The sequence below is a fragment of the Silurus aristotelis genome (genome assembly GCF_946808225.1).
Source record: "Silurus aristotelis genome assembly, chromosome: 19".
Lineage (NCBI taxonomy): Eukaryota > Metazoa > Chordata > Actinopteri > Siluriformes > Siluridae > Silurus > Silurus aristotelis.
Genome location: NC_139592.1, coordinates 7,785,234 through 7,808,954, shown reverse-complemented (window position 1 = coordinate 7,808,954; position 23,721 = coordinate 7,785,234). Strand labels below are relative to the sequence as shown.

General features: G+C 39.9%; 1 protein-coding gene across 5 annotated transcripts in view; it reads right to left on the bottom strand.

Moving 5' to 3' along the window:
- Window positions 1–17,108, bottom strand: part of rerea (arginine-glutamic acid dipeptide (RE) repeats a) — a 166,350-nt gene extending 149,242 nt beyond the window's left edge. For 2 of the 5 annotated variants that reach the window (XM_083569756.1, XM_083569762.1), the window contains exon 1: window positions 16,773–17,108. The gene's annotated coding sequence lies outside the window, so the exon portion shown is untranslated. Of the gene's footprint in view, window positions 1–12,498; window positions 13,337–16,772 lie in introns of those variants that run through there. The other 3 variants (XM_083569759.1, XM_083569758.1, XM_083569760.1) reach the window with 2 other exon arrangements.
- Between the last annotated feature and the right edge of the window lie 6,613 nt (window positions 17,109–23,721).

Genomic DNA, 23,721 nt, shown 5'->3' with positions numbered 1-23,721 from the left:
CAAATATATACCCAAGTCCATTTAGGCTTAATTGAGGGGGAATGAAGAGACCAAGAGGAGAAAAAGAACAAACAAAAACAAACAAAAACAGGGGGGCTACAGGGGGAACGCATCAGTGCTTAAAGTAGGGGGAGACGGTCTTGTTCTGATAAATGAATTACAGGTCTTTATAAAAATTTTCCAACCTTCTCAATCCAGTGGGTTCATTAAATGCAACAAAATGTCAACCCGAGTTCTTCCTTAAAATTGCATGCTGCTCAACAGCTCGAGGCAACACACTTATTACAAATTGAGCCATTAGACATGGCTGTGCTGTGGCTTATTGTTTACACTTTTCTCCCTCTCATCTCTCTTCTCTTCCTGTCCCCCCTACCGGCTCGACAAAGAGGAAGCTCTATAAAGATATCACACCTATCCACACAACCGCTGCTTTTGTCTGCGCTCAGGGGGGAAAAAAGAAAGTGTGTTAGAAAAAAGAAAGAGAGAAAGAGAGAAAGAGAGAGAGAGAGAGAGAGAGAGAGAGAGAGAGAGCTGTTAAAAGACAAGATGTCGATCCGATGGTGCGACGTTCGAACACGGATGCAAGGCTTTCACAGCAAGGGCAAAGCAAGGGCAGAGTGCTAGAGAGGCCACGCGACTCGTTCTCTATGATGACTCAAAGCTGATTAGAGCACACAAAAGCAGCAAGGTCACTCTCCCCTCATGCCCATAATTCATCAGTTTAGATCCCCGTGCACTCCCCCCCCCCCATTAAAACATCAGGCACAATTCGATCATCTCAAACTCAGGCAGCAGTAACAAAACGCCACGGCACTAGAAAGAACGCCGCGACCTGGTTTATGGGCCTGGCGCGCAGCTTTTAAATATCATCCTGTGATGTTGCTCAGTTTGACCCAAGAGCCCTTTAAAAAAAAGAAAAGAAAAAAGGTGGAGAAGAAAAAAAAAAAAGTAGCATGGAGGAGGCTTGAGGGACTCTTTAATGAGCTGTACTGTGTATGCAGGTCGTAAAGCTATTGAAGCAAAAAAGACAAGCAGCATTACAAGAGCCCATAACACTATTATTACTTGTGATGACGCTGTAAATCCATGACTGACCAAGCGACTCTTAATTAAGAGCATAGTCCAGTGTCGCTCGCGCTACTCTCGTTTCCTCAGCCTCTGCAACATTCCATAAACATGATTCCATAGTCTGAGTACAGATGGCCCAAATAGGCTGCAGAAATAATCGCTTTCACATACACATCCCCATTTAGTCCTTTTCAGTCAACTTACAGTCGACTCAACTGCATTTTTAATTCACATCCACCAGTGTATTTAAAATTGCATGCAATATTTTTTTGTAGATGCTAAACAGACCCTTAGCCTCATGGCAGAGCTGTAACATTGCAGTAATATCATATGTTTGGTATATTAGCACCGATCAACAAAAATACATCAGTGTTATTCTCGTGTACAGCTTTAGGTTTTTATTTTATTTATTTATTTATTTTTATTTGCAATTTCTACACAATCTTGCCACAAGGTTTGCTTCGCGTTGTTCCATCACCGATTTACAACCAAAAAAAGGTTGTTGTTTTTGGTGGTGGCTCATGTACAAACAAAACCCAACCCACAAAAAAAAATAAATAAATAAAAAGCCTTCAGGCAAAAAAAAAAAACTCCTAACACGATTGTCAAGACATTTCAGCTCGTGTTCATGAAACAGAGGAAGAAGGAAATTCACATACACAAAAAAAACCCTGCTTACATGCACGGCGATGCATGAAAACACACACGTCTTTAACAGCAATTCTGAAACCTTTACATGACTTGTCTGATTTATGAAAAAAATGTCAGCAGCTCATATCCAACAGAGGTGTTTGTTACATGTTTACTAAGTGCTCATGGAAAATGCTTAATCGAACCAATGTTGTGGTTGTGTTCCAACTTTACTATTCCTCCAGAGTATCGTTTACTACAGGCTAGCTATTGGCTTGAAAGAATTAAACTAAAAATCTCAGAGAAGCTCAGAGCACTGTAGTGATGAAAGCAACACTGTATCTAGAATTCGAGACTGACATCTCCTTTAACGATCGCTGCCTATGAGGCCAATCAATCTGTTGCAACATGAGCCGCTGGCTGGTGGTGGACACGGACTATGAGCAATCGCTGATGAGCTATTGATTATCATTTAAATTTCTTTGCGGGGTCAGGAAAAAGCCAAACAATGGCTCACCTCTGTGTAAGCCTCTGAAACGGGCTGATCGGACGTACTGAGGCTGGAGAAGTGCCATGAGCTAAAATGAGGGTCATGATTTAATACCGTAGGTTGACATATTTCCTTTTGAAACAGGAGTGCTGGCATGTTGAAGCGCTCGGCTAATTTACACAGCAGCCAATAGAGCCTGACCTCACCTTGGTAAATTTAACTAGCTAAATAAAGAGGACATACAAAGAGTTTTTTTCTGTGGAGCTGCCAATCACGAATCATCAAACAATAAATCAAATCGTGCACATACATCTAAAGATCACTGTTGTGACTGTGTCTAGATTTCCGGTGCTTAGAGGTCAACCGATTCATCGGTTTTGCTTATTAATTGGCATGGTTAGTTGATCGTTGCAACTTTTGACAAAAATTAATACAGATCTTTCGGGCCGCTGCCGTTACGAGAGCGGCCTCTAGAGGCAGTCACTGACGCCACATGCTGCTTATTTTTTTTCCACGTGAGACTGCGTGCTGCACGGAGAGCCCTAAATTATATATGCAACTTAAAACATTTATATAATAATTATATATTTTTCTCGCCATATTTTTTTTTTCCCGAATGCTTTTTTTTATTATTATTATTATTTTTTAAGTCATTGAAAAATATGCATATAACTAAAATAAAGGTTTTGCTATTGAAAACCTGTATGTCCAACTTAAACATTAACAAATATGAATCATCACATGTTGAGCAAGTGCATGAATGAACACCACCACAATTAAAAATTCTGGTTAATACTTTTTTCCTCAAAAAATCTATTTGAAATAAACAATATTTTACTGTAAAATAACATTTAAATAATTTTACTTAGGTCAAAGAACTCAAAATAAAGTATGCAGCAACACGTTGAGTAAGTGCATGAATGAAGAACAAAGCACCATTTTAATTTTAACTAATACATGTTTTATAGAGCAATTTTATAGGGAAAATAGTATTTTACTATTATTAAGAAAACAGCATATCAATAATTTTATTTAGGCCCAAAACCAACTCAAAACAATTAAATAAAATATGCAGCAACACAAGTTAAGTGCATGTAAAGATCAAAGGACGGCTCTTAAACTGGGGCCTCCCGAAAAATATTTCCATTGCTTTTAAACTACTTACAGGCCTTCATCAAAACTTCATAAAATAAAACTTCATTACACATCTGTCACGGAAAAAAAGCGCATTTCCCTATATTCGGGATACACACATTTAGCGCGACTTCTGGCTTTGCATTGTCTTGCTAATAGCTTTGTAGTCTGGTTCACAAGTGGTCAGGTTTAATTTGATGCAAGCATGTAAACTCTCATTTGTCAGATTTCGAAATGTCTCTTAACGTTTGACTTTTTAAAAACAGGAAATACTTTCTGTGCAAACCAGACGGAGCAGAGCACCAGGGCTTTCAATAAAAGCATATGTTTCTGTCCACTCATTTTGAAACGTTCGATGTTCCTCTAAATCTTTTCTTTTCGCCATCACCACTCATGGGTATTGTTGCTTGAATCTGCGCGTGCGTGGTTACCATAGAAACGTGAATGGTTTGCCGTTCATTGGTGTCTTGAAGCTTAAACACAACGCTGAATACACGCGTTGGTCGGAACGACGTCATTTTACTGTAAACTGACTTTTCATTCATTTTGATTCGCTGTAAAACAAAGGAATTGTAATTGTATTTTCTGAAGGGTAATGAATCTTTTAAATATAAAATATTAGTGAAGAGAGGCAGCTGGAGAGCCACATAATCTGTCAAAGAGCCGCTCATTAAACCATAGGTTCCCGACCACTGCTCTAGAGTGAACTAGAACCCAGATGGAGCACCTCATTGGTCAAGGGCCAAGGGAGAATGGTTTGAGTTAACACAAAAATGACAGTACCTCAATTTACTACTCTTTACAGTCGTGGTGAGCAGAAAAGCAGCCCAGAAAACACAACAGGAGAAAAAAAAGCAGCCTTTGCCACATCTACATTATAGTGCAAATACCAACTAGTTCGCACCCCTGGAACAGGGAAGGCTGCAAATCTGATATTTGACCCCCGCTGACCTGCTGATCAGTAACAGATAAGTGAATAGAGATTTTACCACTGAGCCAAAACTGCTCTGGTTCTAAAAACATGTCCGACCTTGAGGCGAATGGAGCATTCCTGTCAGCCAACAACAGGAAACTGAGGCTACATTGAGAACAGGCTCAAGTGGCTGATGAGTACACGTTCGTCTGGAAAATAACAATAGTAATCAAACCTTATCTCAGTCCTGTATATAAATTATACAGTACATTTAATAATAAAAACATGAGAGCAGGAGGGGTTACCTAAAAATGTATAATACACCACAGGACTCTTTGAAACACCAAATTTGTTTTTCAGAGGCACTTGAAGCGCCGGATAAATGTTTATCTGAAATGTTTTCGCTCTGTTTTATAGGGTGCAGCAGTTTAAGGCATGCATCAAACCTAATAAAAATGTCCCTACTTGCAGACTCTCGACCTGCCCTGTCACAGCTGCTGCATCGGAGAGAAAACTGCACTGCCTTCGCTAATATCGCTCTTCATCTCTCTGGCCTCTCGTTCATTCCCAACATTAATTCGCTTGCAAACAGACACAACCAGACTGGAACCTGTGTGCGCGCATCTGAGCGTCTCCCCCATGTATACGCCTGAGCTGTGGAAAAGGATATTATCAGAAGAAAGCTCACAGCCCAGGCAATAAAACACTACAGCACTAATGTGTGTGTGTGTGTGTGTGTGTGTGTGTGTGTGTGTGTGAGGCACAAAGCTAGAATCACGGCGTGTCATTACAGCAGGAAATCTCTTAGCTAATCAGCAGCGTAACACTCGGCCCCACACTCCAGTCAACAGGGACGGACCAATATGGCTTCATTTTCCCACAAGATGGCATCTCATTTTCCACTCGCTTTACTGACAACAGGCCGCCAGACAAACGGCTGCATTGCTCTTAAAACAAAAACACCAGCTTGTTCATGGCTCAGTTTTTTTTCATAGCGGTCCACAGCAATCTTCCTTTACTTTTATTCTCCGACATCTGCTTTAGTTTTGCTTTTAAATTGCAAACACTCCCCCTCATCCGACTCGGCACGATGACTCCCTCAAAGTGCAGCTCCGTCTGATCTAAGAAGGACATCTTGCAGTAATCTGCGAGCGCGGCTCGTAAGTCGTCTAGGATGGAGTTCGGCTGTCGGCTCTGACCCTGACTTGGTTCTCCGCTGGGGTACTACCTCGATATAACATCAGGCCCTCTGGGCTGTACGGCTGAAATTCAGCATCACTCGATAAAATGTCACGTAACACTGACGCTCGAGTGTCTGACATTTACTGCGGTGTAAATAGTCGGCTTAATGGAATCTGACCCCTACGCTATTGTAACAATGAATTGCTTGGGATTGCAGGGCTCGTTCAGGAAAGCAAATCACCTCTATTCGCTTAATGGAGGAATTTTATTCAGGTGAGATGTATGATTTTTTTTATTTATTTTTTTAGGAAAGTTAATCCTACACTACACCAGAGGTGCAGCCGGCAATCAAGCGTATGACTGATTTAATGCTAAAATCAAGAGTCTGATTATACATTCGCCGGCCACTTTAATAGGAACTTGGCCTGGCTTTGCTGAAATTAGCCGGGCAGTCAATCATGTAGCAGCAGTGCAATGCAAATACAAAATCATGCACATACGGCTCAAGCACTTCCGTCAAACATATGAGAAGGGGAAAAACGTCTTCTCATTACCGGAGCTTTTATTTATTGATTTTTTACATACAACACTCTCAAAATGCACCCAGTGAGATGGCCAGACTGGTTCAGGCTAAATCTCCATGAATTGAAACTGCCACCATTTACAACTGAGGTGAGCAGAAAAGCATCTCAGACAGCACGCCTTTACATTGCAGCAACAAAACAGCTTTTACTGCCAAAAACAGGAATTTGAAGCTGCACCAAAAATTTGGGAAGTAAACACCAGGTGGCCATTCCTCCCCCCACATTAATGTGCAAAAATAATATTAAAGTGGCCAGTCTATGCATATCCCCTATGACCTCTGTTTAAGCAGCATTCCCATATATCGTCCTGCAGCAGTTTAATACAAGTATTATGCCGAAGCCGTTTGTTGCTTTTACACCCATTATTGTACTTCTCAGACTGGAAAAGAATCGATTGTTTTACATTACAAATTCATGCACGTAGCAAACTGCGAGTACTCCTGTCTTATATACGTGTACTTAAAAAGCTCTGTTCGTTAATCTTTCATAAGTCCATCAGCATCGTGTAGTTCGGCTCTGAGTCATCAAAAGTCTGACGAACAAAAGAAAAGGACTTGGCTGTAAAACAATTAGTGCCTCCCTTTCATTCATTTTACTTTTGCATTACGCCACACTTTTTCTAATCACGGACTACAGAAAAAGCCACAAGATGGTGCGTGTCAGTATGTGTTTATACCAATATAACCAGTAATACCCATCAACCAACAATGAGTCAGCTATTGAGTTCGTTTACATCGAGTGCATTCTTTTTTTTCTCTTTATACATTCTTGCCATCTTATTTATTTGACTGATTTGTGGTAAATTGACAGTAAATGGACTCAGACATCCTCTCACAAAACTTTCGGACACTCATTGCAGCACCCTAGCTTTCAGGTACAAAAGGTGTAGGAGTGAAGAGCGACAACAACAGAAGGTAGGAGGAACCATATTAAAAATGTATCAAACCAACTTAAAGCAAAGGTGGGAAGCTCTTGATTTGGCGTTAAAGCTTACATACAAGGATGTACGGATTCAGTGCGTTTTTTATATTTTACTGCTTTGGATTTGATCAATAAATCATTATTTGGGTTCATCTGAAAGCAACCAGAGGCTTAAACAGTACATGATGTGAATAAGCACATGCCAGACTGTTCGTTTATTACATATTTCTATTTCATCTTTAGAATTAAGTGAATTGATACATGTGCAAATTATATGGACAGCTCACCATAAGAGTCGCATATGCTTTTTAAACATCCCATTCCATATTTAAGCCTCTTTTGCTTTTAAAATAACTTCAAAATCTGTTGGAACATCTGCCCAGAAGAGTGGGAGTGTGCTTGCTGAGATTTGCGCTCATTAAGCAACAAAAGTGTCAGTAAAGCCAGGTTCTGATGTAGGCTGAGGAGGTATGGGGTGCAGTCAGCATTTCGATTAATCCCAAAAGTGTTCAATAGGGTTGAGTTCACTCTATAGCAGGCCACAAGATCTTCCACTCCAACCCATATTAATCATATCTTCATGGTGTGCTCTTTGTGCACTAGCCCCAAAGTGAAGGGAACATTTTATGTCGTCACTGCATCTAAAGAATATATATATATATATATATATTGCATGCCTTAAACTTTGTGGTAACAGTTTGGAGAAGAACCACATATGGCTGGAAAAGTCAGGTGTCCCAATACTTTTGCCCATAATAGTGCATGTGTCGATTCACTCACCAACCACTGCAATAGGAACACGTGATCATACAAAACCATTTTATTAGTCACACACACAAGCACTGTAGGATGTGCAGTGAAATTGTTTTTAAATATTGTTCAGTAAAAGATGTTACATTTAAAAGTATTTACATAAATACAGTGCAATGCAGTTATCTAATCAGCCAGTCATGTGACCGCAGTGAATCATGCAGCTTCATGATTCAGAATCATGCAAAAAATATCATGCAGATACAAGAGAAGAGTTTTTGTAGATGTCTATACTAAACATCAAAATAAAGGAGAAATGACCTTGGCATGACTGTTGGTGCCTGAAGGAACGGTTTGGAAATTTCAGTAAGATAACACAAGTGCTGAAATCGAAAACAAAAACAGTGCACAGCAGTATTGTGAATGGAAATGCCTCATGGATGAGAAAAATCAGAGCAGCATGGCCGACTGACAGTACGATTATGGAAAAGCAAACAGTCAAGGTGTGCAGAAAAAGCGTCTCAGAACGGATAACACATCGAACCCTGAGGCTACAGCAAGCACAGGCTGAAATTGAGCAGCTGAAAATCAAAAAATGAAATCCGGCGATGTCTTGCGAGTCTTCAACTGTGCAGTTATGGTAAAACTGTTCCTACTGTGGGCTCGGATTCTTGGAGCTGACAGAAGTGGAAACCAGTGTCGGGTCATCTCCTGAAACACTTCTCTTCTTGTCGTGGTTATAAAAAGAGTGGAGTTTCTGGTTACGTCTTCGTTAATCGGGATGAATCTGAAAACTCGAATTACATTTAAAAATGCTTTCAGTTTAATGCGCAAAAATTCGGAAGAAGCTTTAGCTTTCATCATTTCCATCAGGATTTCATTTAAATACTGGCTCTTTAAAACAAGAAGTAAATGCCATAATTTTTTCCCCCAAGGGGACAGAATGTCCAATGTGTACACGGTTGCACTAAGTGATATTAATCCAATTCTGCAGTCAAATTTAAGACCATTAAGAACGAAACTTAGGACCTATATCACGCATTCAAATTCACACAAATACGTTGTTAGCAAGTGGCCTAAACCAAGCCCTAAATTTATGTGTTTTTCAAGTCACGTATCGCTAAACTTGCACTTCCCCATAGCTTAAAGATGAAATTTGCATGTTGGTCTCATTTGTAGTCGTAATACAGGGAATTATATTTGGACAAGCGAAAGAACGAACTAGAACTAACAAACAAAATCATTCTAAAGTGCTGCGGAAGCATTTGAGTTGCAGAAGCATTAGAGTTGGTGTTACATCGACATCGAAAAATTAAGACCTGTTTAAAATGATTTAAGACCTACAAGAGCAAATTTAAGACAGTTTTTTGTAATAAAGTGACAATGTCTAGATAAACTCACTAAGGTACCATAGGGGCTGCGGTGGGTGCGTCCAAAATTGGCAGATTATCGGAACTCGCGATCTTCTTGGAAGACGTTTAGAAGCAGTCCTAGAGACCTTTTAAGACCCAGCGGAAACCCTGTAATCTATAAGAAAACTGTCAAACTGGGTGGCAGGTACAACAAGTTCAGTGCAACATCATCCACCATCTTTGTCATATGATTGTGTCACATGATACACTATAAATGTATCCTGTTATTGAAGGAGTTTTCCCAAGGTATTCACTCGAAAAAGCTGTTTTCATTAGACACAATCGGACCAAAGACCAAAATGTAGAGGGAAAGATGCGTTTTTAAACGGATCCGGATGAACGTGGCCCTGGATTGCACTAGCTTTCTGTTTCCTTTAGGTGGCGTATACAGCTGATTACAAGAACATTACTCCTTGGCCATAATGACTAAGTACTTTGAGCGCATAATTTAAAATTCTGAAAATCACAACAAATGAACCTCGCCAAAAAAACCAACAATCGATGCAAATTTAACCGCAGGCACATTGAGCCAGCGTCCATTCGATACGCTCAACACAAACACGTGTGTTCTCTGGTGTTCTGAGGGCTGTCACAGAGCCTGCCTGCTTCTCCTCAAGCAACACTAAAGATGACACAGGATGTAGCCTGTTCACACAAACCTCGTGTTTCGAGAAGTGAAGGGAAACTGAGGGCTCCGTGAGGAAAGCGGCTTGATCTCTGGTTGCTTTGCTTACAGTGATCCTGCGCATGTCAGAGTGGGAAAAAGCCGGCCTGTCTCATTTCTGCCGGGTTGCCCTGAGTGTCAGCTGAATCTCTTAAAACGACAGACGAGCAGGCCAATTACCCTGCTTTTGGCACCCACACACACAAAAAAAAAGATTCTGAAGAAGAGCAGAGCACGGGGCTGGCTGTGTGTGCTGTCAAGGAGTGTTGGCAGATTGTTCAATTTAATGAGTACACAGCAAGTGAATACCCGATCAAGAGTTCTTTTGAAGGAACACGACCAGCGGCGAGCAAGAGAGCAGACTCTGCTTGATGTGGTCTGGACACACACACACACACACACACACACACACACACACACACACACACACACACACACACACACACACATCCAATGAACATAGTGGAAAAACACACTCACACAAGGGACTAAATAAAAGTCTTAAATGTTGGGCAATGTAGCATGAAACGAAAGAGCTAGCCATTCAAAATAGACACATCACCCAGAAAATCAGGAGAATGCCAATGAAGTTTAAAAGCAACAAAAAAAAAGCGACGGTTTACGTTAAATGAGCGGCATTTAAAGCCTGTGCCCGGTGATGGAGGATGACATAATTCGAACGGCCGTGAATCTAATGCTGCCCGACTCGAAATCCTCCGTCTGAACCCGACCCGGCGAAATCCCTCCTCGTATTTTTTATTTCAGGACTAATGGACTGGGTTTTGAAGTGGTGCGTGCCCTCATGCTGTGCTGTTTAGTCTCTAAACAAGTAACGAAATCAAAGCCCAGATCAAAAGGAGCTGCATTTTTGAGCGTGTTGGAAATCCAGGCTGAGTATTGACAAATCAACTCCATTACGCACACCGGCTTCCACGTGGGATCTTCTCTACAGGTTGCCCCGACACATCATAGAAAAAGCAGCTCCATTTGCAACACATTATTTACTGCTCTCCGTCTGCGAGTGCTTCACGCAGGCTCTGGCAGCAGCCGCTCCAAATTGCCCTCTTGGGTGAACTCGGAAACACACTCGGGCTCAAAAGATGGATTAACGCTATGCCAAAAACACTAACCAGATTACTTCTGTTCTGTCACAGCCCCCCTCTAAAGGCTTTCCCTGCTTCGGGAAAAGGCGAGAAAGGCATCCAGGATGGCAGAAGACAAAACGTGATTGATGGAATGAAAGCTGCGAGGGGCGAGCGAACAGTCAGGAGCGCCGCGTCCTCATAGCGAGCGCTAATCTTCCATGTAAAACTATTCTAATAAAAGACTCGAAGTGAAGCGATGGCTATGAACGCTCGGCTGACCGAGCCAGAGATGACACGTTGTGAGAAAATGATTGGCGTTCAGTTTAACGGCGGGAAGTCGCACAAAAGAAACATGCTTTCTTTAAGGGTTTTTTTTTTTTTTTCCCCCGTTTTGTTTTCTGGAGCCGAGCACAATGGGATTGTCTTGATCTGGGGAGCTGTTTGAGACAGAAAACGATTCAAAGACGTTGAGTCACTTCAGGAGAGGAAAAATAAGCACAGCTGTGAGGAAGTGTGTGTGACACTGGTTTTGCTCAAACACTGCCTCTCTCTGTAGGACCCAGGAGACGTCTTCATGCCCTCTAGCCTGTGGGGAATGATTACTAATAGATGCCTCCTACGCTGTTTGACTGCCTCTCTCTGCAATTCACAAAGAAGCGAGACATTATTCCACCGTGTCTCACCCCGGCGTTAACGACTAAAGTGAGCCGTTATCCTACGCCTGCATAGAACTGTGACATTTGTACAAGGGATTTCTTTTTTTTTTTTTTTTTTTATCTATGGAGTATGAAATCTTTTCTGGAAGAGAATGTTGCAAAGAATGGATGTGATAACTGCACAGAATTGCTATTGGTTGGGCAACGAGTGTATTTGAATACATTTTCATTAATCATTTAGAAATGTCAAAGTCGGACAAAGGGTTAAAACAATAACCTGATACTTGTGCTCACACTCACACGGAGGTCCGTGGTAAAGGAAACCCAAACCCTGCAACACAATTAATACAATCATGTTCATGAAATATGTGAGAACGTGGGGGTTGTTTGTTGCTCTGAAGTTGCACTGTGACTCTGCTGGAGAAGTTACGATGGCTTTTAGTCTAAAAAAAAGAAAAAAAACAAGCTAAAGTTGCAGGAGCTTCTTTTCTCTCTCACTATTATCCAGAGACATATTAATGAGAAGTCCAATGTTGAAGTAGTGTAAAAAGGTGGTACTAACTGAAAATGTCGACAAGAGGATGAAGCTTTGCAAGCTGATAATACAGATAAGATGCAATAGCAGGATTTGCTAATAGACTAAAAAGTGCACTGATAAATCACACCAGCACATCTGTCTGCAAACATTCGAACGGCATTAAAAGGTAATGTATAAAACTCTTGACCAAAGAGAACAAAAACAACATTCAGGGTGGATTTTATACCCCCAAAGGTCAAACAATCCCAAAACATCATAATCTGTGTTGTTTCAAAGAAATATTAATCCAGAGAAAGGCCTTTGGTTGACACCCTTTAAGTGGTGTCAACCAACACCACCAACAGCAAACCCGGTTGACAAAACCAGGTCACTGCGAGGCGAAGCAAGCCTCACACACAAAATTCACACACCTAGACACGGGTTAAACCTGAGAACATCGCGATGGACAGCGGCACACAAACAAATGCTTACCAAGCAGCCGGGTATGCCGACTCGTTCAGACGCCTCAGCGTGAGCACACTGACTCACTGTAAGCAAACTGTTATGTACAAGACAGGCCTTGGTGGAGAAGCATGTTTGTGTGTAGAGAGAGGGAAAAGACAGCGAAAGAGAGAGAGAGCGAGAGAGAGCGAGAGAGAGCGAGAGAGCGAGCTCCTCCAATCACATGCTACTGAGAGCTCCAGTTGGTAGTGGTGCAACACAGTGGCAGGTGGCCATACAATCCACCCTGTGTCTCCTGCACACTGAATGGACACAACACAATGACACGTTTATGATCTTATTCAACAGCACGGAGGAAACTTCCAATTAAACAAGCGTCCTTTGTGAAACAGGGTGTTGAAAAAGAAGAGAGGGAAAAATAAAATAAACTCTAAACACCATAATGCATGAATGAATCAAACATGAAATAATGACAACAGGACATCTCAGGCTGGTACTTAACCTCCTCTAGAGCTGTGCGAGATATCATCACATCACCTCATATCTAGATCACGGATGTGTCAAGACGCTATTTTTTTTGGGAGATATCCAGATTAACGTCATTTATTTTAGAAGATTCGCCAATCCACCGAATGTTCCACACATGCTAAGGACAGAACAATGAGAACGATATGAGAAATTTCTGCATTGAAATATTTCACTTTGATATGTCACTGCTTACAAAGCTCTCAGTATGGTTAGATCAATAAAATATTAACAGAATATAACTCATTTATAAAACAGCAGCAAAAAAAACCCCAGACAAATAATTCAATACATAAAATACTTGAAGGGAAAAAACTAATCACTAATATTTTCCCATTAAAAAGAAAAGCTTTTTTCAATAATAATAATAATAATAATAATAATCAGCTTCTCCAGATTACCTTCAATTTATTCAATAGGATGGAATGTGTTGTCACAGAAGCTTCCTCTGGAAAAAGGTTTTGTCACAACGTCCTCTTGCTTGCTGATACATTTCCATGTCTTACATACAAACAGTTTCCTAATCTCTGCGGCTCTTCTTCCATTACAACCGAAAACATTATGTTGTGTTGTGGGTAGGACACAAACTCGTGCGAGACGAGCAGATGTTTTTTAGGCCACATCTGATCACCATCTGTCCTCTTCAGAATTACACGGTCAACATGTGCTCCCTTTTTCATTTTTCCACTGCTTTGCTCAGGAATAACAGCAAAACTTTCACTGCAAACTTGTATATTCATACATGCACACACACTGTAGGAATACTAGAGCAGGGCATTACAAGTTAGTGAGACTTCTCAATGGGAGGAAAAAAAAGAAAGAAAGATTTGAAAGACAACTTAAGGATTCAGTTTATAACCGTAATAATTAAATTATTATTATTATTATTATTATTATAAGTTCTTACGCTGTTAAAAATCAAAATGTTTCATACATGTTGAATTCATTTTATTAATGCTGGTCAGACACAGAAACCTAAAGTAGACGCACTAAAGGATTGCTTTAATGATGCTCAGTGTCGTATTGTGCATAAACACAAAATCGGGGTCTGATCAGGACAGAGTTCCCCAGTCACGTCATAAGAACAAAATAAGCGTTAAAAAAGTGCATTTCGTACAAACAGTCTTATTTAGCAAAGATTGTGTTGCTAACCATTTGATTGATTCGAGACTTAATAATTCCTACCTACAATCCTAAAATCACTGTCCCGCCCCTATGAGCCTAAATGACCCGTGTGTGTGTGTATATATATAAAATGACTGACAGGATGTAGGTCCAATCATATGCACTCTGAACCACATATACACATACAGTGTATGTATGTATGTGTGTGTGTATATATATATATATATATATATATATATATATATATATATATATATATATATATATATATATATATATATATATATATATATATATGTGTGTGTGTGTGTGTGTGTGTGTGTGTATATATATATATATATATATATATATATATATATATATATATATATATATATATATATATATACACACACACACACACACACACACACACACACACACACACACACACACACAAGTATATGCTTCTATATACTAGTTTTTGGGCTGATGAGCAAAATCTCCGTCTTATCAGAATTTAAAAGTAGAAAGTTATGGGTCATCCAATTTCTTATTTCCTTAACAGACTCAGTTATTCGAGCTAATTGAGCTGTATCGCCTGGTTTAGATGAGATATATAGCTGAGTATCCTCAGCATAACAATGGAAGCTAATTCCATGCCTTCTAATAATATTTCCTAACGGAAGCATGTATATTGTAAAGGGCAGGGGTCCTAGAAATGAACCTTGTGGCACCCCATAATTTACTTGCATTAGCCTGGATAGCTCTCCATTTAAATCTATGAAATGGTAACGATCAGACAGGTAGGATTTAAACCAGCTTAATGCCCGTCCCTGAATGCCGATGTAATTCTCTAGGTGATCGAGGAGGAGATCATGGTCTATAGTGTCGAACGCAGCACTAAGATCTAGTAAAAAAAAAATATATATATATATATATATATATATATATATATATATATAATATATTCTACATATATTTAAGCAGTGCAAAGAAACACTATTCTAGCACCTACACTTCCTGCTACAACTCTGTTTTGCCTTTTACTGTCACACATTAAAACCTGCATGTCACAAAGCATTTATTAGTGCTGATTCAGCGCCTTGCAGTGTTGGAAATGTGTTTATTCGTGTTGTCACCACGATTACCTAAAAACCACCCAAAAAAGGATGGCCTAATGCTTAAGAGAACCTCTAATAAGTGGACAAAAACAACGTAAACTTGTTTTCTCCATCAAACTCTGAAGGATGTTTTTGTTTGTGTGATGCGTTGCACGGTTCTCTCTGACTGATGACATAAGCGAAACCTAGTAATTCTCTTTGATCGCTGCTCTATCATTACAGGATCTCCATTGGCACTGTTATTACACAATCCGTTACCAAACTCGAAAGCGGGAAATAACCTTAAACGATAAAAGAACGTGGCGTTAAAGAAAACGCGTAGCAAAAGCATTGGATTTTGATTGGCATGCCTCAGGTGTTGCAGGTAAACACAGAACACATTGTCTGAAGGCTCGCTGTGAGCACGGCTGTGATGTTTTGCATAACTTTGCAACAAGAAAAACGCTTGTAGGGAGCATGTATGTGACTGGGAACGCATCAAAGATAATAAATAAAGGAGGGTCGTTGCATTCGGCATAACGGCTGACGGTAACTTTTTAAGGGATGTGAGAAAAACAATAATAATCATACACGTCAATGAGCGGTGTCAGATGTGTTTGGGGCAACCGAGGCAGGATCTGGCACATTTCTCAAGTCAAACGTTTTATTTTTTTTATTTCTTGTTTTGAAATCATGTTGATCCTAAGTTACATGCTTTGAGTCATAACACAACACACCAGCCACAGTGGCAGTTTTACATAACTTGCCATCACAAGCTTTTAGAGACACTATCTGGGCATCTGAACGTCCATTTTTTTAATGTCAGTATCCTATTGAAGAGAGAAGGGAAAAGGAAATTGAGTGTGTGCATACATAATGAAAGCTGACAGCCATGTCCCTAAAGAGGAGAAGTATTCTAATAATCATAATCCTGAAACCTCTGGAGGTTCCTGAGGAGCACTGTGAGACTTGTGTTGCTGTATGAGCTTTGAAACTAAAGAATTTATTATGAATAATAATAATAGTAATAATGTGTAATAGATGAAACAAGTGGCATGTGGAAAGCCCAGGTCCTGGAGGAGGAAAGAGCTGAGTGGAGGAGCAGATGATGATGTTGTTGATGGGGGGGGGGGGGAGACAGAAAGCAGCTGAAGCCGCAGCAGCAACAACAAATCAACAACAAAAGCACGAGTACAGGAGCTTCAACAAGTTCAATGTGTCCAGGAGACACCTCCGTCCACAAAGTTCAAACTTGGGCAGTGCTGCGGACAAAGCATCCAAGTCCAAATCCTGGATTGTACCTGCAGCAGCCATGACAATACCCAGCAGCAGGAGCATCATTCCTGCTTGAGTGAGTGCTAAGAGCCGCGCTGCTGTTTAGCTAGCTCAGCCACCTCTCAGCACTACGCTGGGCTAATCAGCAGCCCCGAACGCTGCTAGCTAATAGCCACTGATTAACACGGAGGCTAATTGCAGCAGCCTTGCCCGACCGAAACACCGACACTCGGACCCGAAGAACGACGCTGCAGGACGCGGTCGAGACTGGAAGTCGGAAACGGTGTCAAAACTTACCTTTGGGTCTTTGCTCTACAACATCAGAGATTTTGTTTGAGACGGGAACAACTGCGAGCAACACAAACACAAAGCAGCAGCAGCGGCGGCGGCGGCAGCAGGTAGCTACAGCTAAAGCTATAAAGCTGTACAAGCTCTAGCCAGCGGGCTCGGAGCTGCTCTGTGGGCTGCGAATGGGGAGCGGAATGATGGTGATTTCACTGAGCGGAATCTTGTCTAGGTGTGTGTGAGAGAAAGAGAGACAGAGAGGAGCTCTGAATGATGATGGCACTGGGATTCTCTGTCCTTCTTCACTAAGAAAGAAAAAGCCCTGCATGCACAAGCCCCGCCCTCCCGGCCACAGGGACGCGCCGAAGCCCCGCCCACCTCTAGTGTCCTAGCCCGCGATTGGCCAGCGTGCGGCCTGGGAGCACGCGCGCAGCCAACAGGCGCGGGGTTTTTGTGATTTAAAAACGCGTGCGTGGGCGCGCGGCGACGGAGCGCGCGCTCGTCTCCGCGTGCGTGTTAGTGTGTCTGTGTGTAGTAGATCGGGTGTGCGCGCGTGTTGTATTTTTTTTTTTTTTTTTTTGGCGATTCATAAAGGTGTTTTGGCGGCTGAAGAGGAATCTTAACCCCGGGCTGACTGCTTTGTTTACACTCAGGGTTTATATATATATATATATATATATATATATATATATATATATATATATATATATATATATATATAAAACCTGCGTTTATCCTAATCAATATTAAAATAAACTATAATAGTTTTTATTTTTATTTTTTGTTTTTGCAAATAAAGGGATTTGACAGAATCTAGAATGGACCATCAGTGATGATGATGATGATGTTTAGAGTCAGGTTTTTTTGGCCAAGTGTGTTGACACACAAGAAATTTGGTTTCCAGCTGTTGGTGATTTCCCAAAGTACAGACATAAATAACAACACTACTCATTTAGCCTTTAGACAATACTATTCAAGACTATACAGACAATTGAGATTAAATCAACCACAATATACAAATTATATGACAGATCGGTAATGTACATAAAGTGTGAGAGTGCATGATAGTGCGAATTGCAGTAGTGTGCATCACAAGGTAAAGAAGGGACTTTTCTTCAATATGCAGCAGCAACAGTATGTGTAATATATGGGGATGAAGTGATGAGTGATTGTTTTTACAATGCAGTACTTGTATATATGAAGCAGGGCAAATGATTAAGGTCAGTTTGATGATGCATGTGAATGAATGTTCAAGCTCCTGACCCTGCACCCTGACCCCACACCCTGACCCCAACCTATGCCAAGTTGGGATAGACAAAGAAAATATATTCACTGTGATGTAAATTCAATGTAAGGTATATGTGATAAAGAAAGTTTTAAAACATTAAAAAATACACTGGGATGCCTCTTCCATTAACTTCATGTCTCTGTTTCTTGTTATCAATTTGTATATCTCAAATATCCTTAAAATGTACTCACAAACAGGAAGGATCCTATTGAAGGATTACTATTTTTTATTATTGTCATTTTGATCTCTGGTGTCTCTTAGGAGGATCTTTATTATAACAGAATTTGCTCACGTCCTAACACAAATCTTTTTTAGGTTGATGTGTGAATGGTTCTTATAATGTGACCATGTTTACCACCATTATGAATATGCTTGTATGAAATAAATATATTCTAAAAATGATCTTATGATCAGACAGATTCTATGAATTTAACTTGTGACAAACAGCTTTGTTGTCACGCTCTTTGCAGAAGGTGACCCTGTGAACACAGCACTCATGCCACAAACTCAAGGAATTCTTTTTAATAAAAGCTTTCAGGCTGTATAGGTTTTGAATGTGCCTGCGAGTGTAGTCAGTGTACAGCCCTCTGCAGGAGGGAATGATTGGTTTGCAGTGTGACTTTCTGAGCAGTGTGTGTGTGTTTCTCCTCCCTTGTCTAAGAGGCAGTTCTGGTCCCAGAGGATTCATTCACAAGTGAATGATCAGGCTGAGCCATTACCACTGAGCTCTGCATGCTGCACTTAACCCCCTGTGTGCTTCCTAACACAATACTGTACACTAGTGCATTACTTTACTTTTATTTCTTTGTCATTTATTCTCCCTGCTCCACAATAATTCAATCTGCATTGTCATTTTACACACAAAGACACACAAATAGATGAATAGATGCCTATTACAGTTTTTTGGCGGCTGAAGTGAAAACTGGCAATGCGCCATGAAAATCATGACCTTTTTTTCCATTTTGAGTGCTTTTGTGTAACATTGCAGTTTGACAGAAAAGCATGTAGGCTGGTGATGAAATAAAGCTCAGAGGATGAAAATGCCTGGGTTCGGCATAACTGGCTGTTATTACTGCACAGGGTTAGAGATGATTGAGAGATAAGTAATTACAGATTTCCATAGACAGTAAAAAAAAAAGGAAGATAGAAAGGGTAAAAAAGAAACAAAGATGAAATAACACGCCCAGAATGATTGAACCTGACACTGCTTGGTTTTGATATGCAGATCAGTTTTTTTTTAATGTGGTACCAGTAAAGCACGATAAAGGTTAATGCAAGAAGGGATTTTTTTTACATTTACATATGTAAGTGTAGACCACAAAGAAAGATTTATTCTGTGCTATCATCCCTTGAGTCCTGGTTCTGCAGGTTGCACCTAAACTGCTTCACTGAAAAGATCACAATGAGCTGTTTTTTTTATTTTTCCAGTATGATAGAGGTGTCTAAGATATTGTGCCTCGGGGGGAAAAAAAACGAATTGCTTGCCGTATCAGTGCAGCACGTCGGGCCATACGAACAATGCAAATAGAAGAGAAAGAGGAAACTCTAAAGTGTGTTGTCAGGAAGACATAGGGTACACCGGCGATGATTGGAGAGGGAGGAGGCAAGAGGTGAGTCACAGCCAATTCACCGGAGTGCCTATAATCACAGAGACAATAATGCCGACAAGTGCGGCTAAGAGAAGAAACGAGCAAAGTACACCACCCTTTTTTTTTTCCTTTGTAACTTAGAAAATGCATGCTTAATGGACCCTTTGCACACATAATACCCCCATCATTCCTGCCAGCACCAAACAGATGGCCTGAATCTCATTCCCACCACTGAGCTACCTTGTCTTGGCAGCCCATCTGAAACTCTGATATCAGTAATCCTTTACACGATGTTTGTCAAAGTATAAGTTACATTAAAGCTATTATTCTTGCACGGTTCTTTCACTACCCCTATTGTGTGATCAAAAGGTGTGATGAAGGGGTTGCTGGTGTGTCGCAGCTGTTTTCCAAGGATTCCAGACACTCCATTAGGCCACACAGCAAGGTTGGTATTTAATAATTATGGCACTAGAACTACTAAGAATGTGCTGACATCATCTCTCTGGCCATTAATGCGCATGTTGATCAGCACGTTTCAGGTTTACAGGGTATGTGTGCATCAATATTATGATCAATGATCACTAGTTATTAATAGACTGCGCTGAAATATAATTCTGTACTGCAAAACATTTCATGAATAGATGAGGCAGGAGTCAGTGGCAGATAAATGGCACATCATGACAGGCAGCAAGAGAATGATTATACGTGAGAAATCATTATAACAGAGTGCGTTCTGTGCATCTTCTCTTTGTGTTTATGTGAGTTTCCTCCTACTGATTAAAAACATGCCAGTGGATGGATTAACTGTGCTTAATTGCCCCTAGGTGTGAAAGTGTGTGTGCAGGGTGTCCTGCAATATTTTAGGGTCCGATATCTATGCTATATTCCAGACACCTGCCCTGTGCTCTCAGTATAGTCACTGTGATCCTGACCCTGAGGTTCACAAGCAACATTAATCACAGTGTGGAACAACTGATCATTTGCCAGGTGTTACACAATAAAGTGGATGGCTGATGTAATTTTGGTACAGATTTATTTGATAATTGTCAAATGTATAATTATGGATGTGAGATTATGCTGCTGTAAGAGTGCCAACTTGTTCTTTTTTTGTTTTTTTTCCTTATAGTTTTGCCTGTTTGTTATCAGGGTTATAAATCACTATGGTTCCATTGTGCTTTTTTTATTCTCCACAAACATGTATACAGACCTATCTATCTATCTATCTATCTATCTATCTATCTATCTGTCTGTCTGTCTGTCTGTCTGTCTGTCTGTCTGTCTGTCTGTCTGTCCGTCCGTCCGTCCGTCCGTCCGTCCGTCCGTCCGTCCGTCCGTCCGTCTAAAATGACTATAACATATGTCCATTAAAACAAGTTGTTTAGAAGATTATACACAAACAAAATGTTTCTTGGGAGCAACCTAAAAAATGATTGGCGTTACAGTTGAAATTGTATGTTGTGTACAGACAGGATAAAATTTTTTTTGGCTCTAAACACAACCAGCATGTTTGATAAAAACAGGGACTGCATACTAAATAAAGCACCTGATACCCACTACAAAATATCTCTGTAAATCATTGATGTTGTGGGACTGTATATATTTTTTTTCACAGTTTGGCAGAAGCAGATTTTTTAACAAGACAACAAATCTTAGTGAACTGCAGCAACACAAAAATGTTTCAAAAACACAAAATCCATGTTTTTCTATGCCAAAGTCTATATTTAAACCCTTTTACCAGAGTACCAGAGGGCTGAGTTGAAGGAATCCTCATGTACAAATCTAAGAATATAAAGCACAATACAAATATTCTCCATTCCTCTACAAGTTTCCCTGAACTTGTCAGACATTACAGAAAAGACTGTAGGTTCTGGTGTTAATCTCTCCCTGAGGGTTCTTCACCATAAAAATAATTGTCTGGGTGCCAACAATTTTGAAACAAGATTAGGAAATATTACACAAGAAATCATTAGATTTATTTTTTTGTGTTAAATATTTATTATATATTCATAGTGCTTTGTACAATACAAAGTGTTTCAAAGCAGATTTACAGACACCAGACCGCATTTGCATAAAACACGATCAAGCATTGTTTTGGAATATTTATCTGTTTTCTACGAGCTTCTAAAATACTGTGCTCTATCTTGAAAGTCATTTCTTCTTTAGCACTGTTTTCTTTAAATCACTCGACGACTCGCATTCAATTTATTTACACTGTATGATTGAATCACACTCATCCATGTGAAAAATAGGTCAGTTGATTTTGACAGTTCGTTGTATGCCGTCACCTTCATATGCTACATAATATGATTATATTATAGCGAACCATGTGCATTCGAAGACTGTAGACTGTGGTGTGGAACTTGATGAGCATTTATTCTCTCTAAAGCTCATATGAAATTGCCTCCATGAAAGGCAGAAATTCACCTCGTGCTAAGGTAAGTCTAGGGTTCTGAGGTATTTTATGGTTATATTAATGAAATCAGCCTGTTTTCTTTGCTATAGGTTTCAAGTTAGATTAGAATAAACTCCAGTATTGACTATACTTGGTTGAGTAACAAGTCAAACCTGAACTAATGGTAAATATTACCCAGAAAGAAAATTAATGCTGGCTCAACATCTATTTTGGGTGACTAGGCTGGCACTCTCTATACAATTTTAAACCAGTGGTGGAAAATTGGCACTTTTACTAATAACACTGCAAAGCTTAAGATAACATCCCCCCCACCCCTGGAAAAAAAAAAAAAAAAAAAACTAATTTGTGTGTGCTCAGAGGCATGTACATCACAAAATGCATTATCCTGGCACAGTTGATGGCCTCTGGGTTTATTCTATTAAAATGAACCCATTAAATTAACTTTTTTCCCCCCTTCCCTAATTGACAAGATAACGAAGTACATTTACACATTAAAGTCTGATTTCTGAACTAACAAATGCTGGACTGAGGTTGTCAAGGTGTATTTAAAGAAGGTTGAAAATCTGTTTGCTTTTGGCACAAAATGTGATATTGAACCAATGTCAGCTCTCCAGCTGGGTGGTTATATTTAACTTCTGGTGAATTCATTAGCAAACAGATGGATTTTGCATTATAGACGTGAAACTTGTAGAAAGGATAGCAAATTGTTAGTCAGCACAAACTTTGAATGATGTTTTCAGGTGTAGCTGTGCAACAGTGAAAACTCCACACTTTAAAGTAACAATTATTTCTCCATGATGAAACCATGACAAATGTGTACTTTAATACCTTTAAAAGTTACAAACCATGTAACTGTAGTTGTGTGCTGGTCTAGCTAATTTTGGACATGCAGTTTCAGTCGCTTTGCTGTTAATGTTTTAAAAAAACTATTGCCACTGTAAGGCAATGGTAAATTGAGGTGTATTTATATAAAAAAAAACAAAAAAACCCAAAACAAAACAAAAAAAACCCCGCAATGTAGTAGTCAGCAGGGGGCGCCATACTCTTCGGAACAGCCCTGAAAATCATTGCAGTTTAGTATATTATATATAGACATACGCAATCTTTAGACAAATTAGTCTGTGAAATATGGACAAATCTTATACGGTCAGAAGGTTAAGTATTAGAAAAATGCAGAGTGCGTTTTACCTAAAAAATAATGTATTGTACATATAATACCTCAATTTCCCAGAAGATAAAGTGCTTCAGATTGCATTACTCTGGAGTGACACAAGAGGTCAGTACAGACCTCGAAAGCAGTCCCTGAACAAAGTTAACGGATCACGGTATACTTTTCCCAGCTTAGTGAAATGATTTCTAGCAAACAAGAAGGAATGTTTGCATTGATTGTATATGTTTAACCAGTAAAATGAAGGCAAGTTTGTACATAATATTATCAGATGCTGTGCTGAGTTACTGGGTTGTCTTCTGTTACTTGCTTCTCATGCATCATTGCTTTGGGCGGTCTCTTATTACCAGGCAGGTGTCACTTTTCCACTCTACTCATGTTTCTGCTCAACAATCCTTTTCAATTCACAGGTTAGTCATAGCTGCTCATCCCATCATCTATAAAAAGAGGTTGATGTTTGCAAACAAAATTGTAAAAATAAATAAATCGAAGTACACAGACTT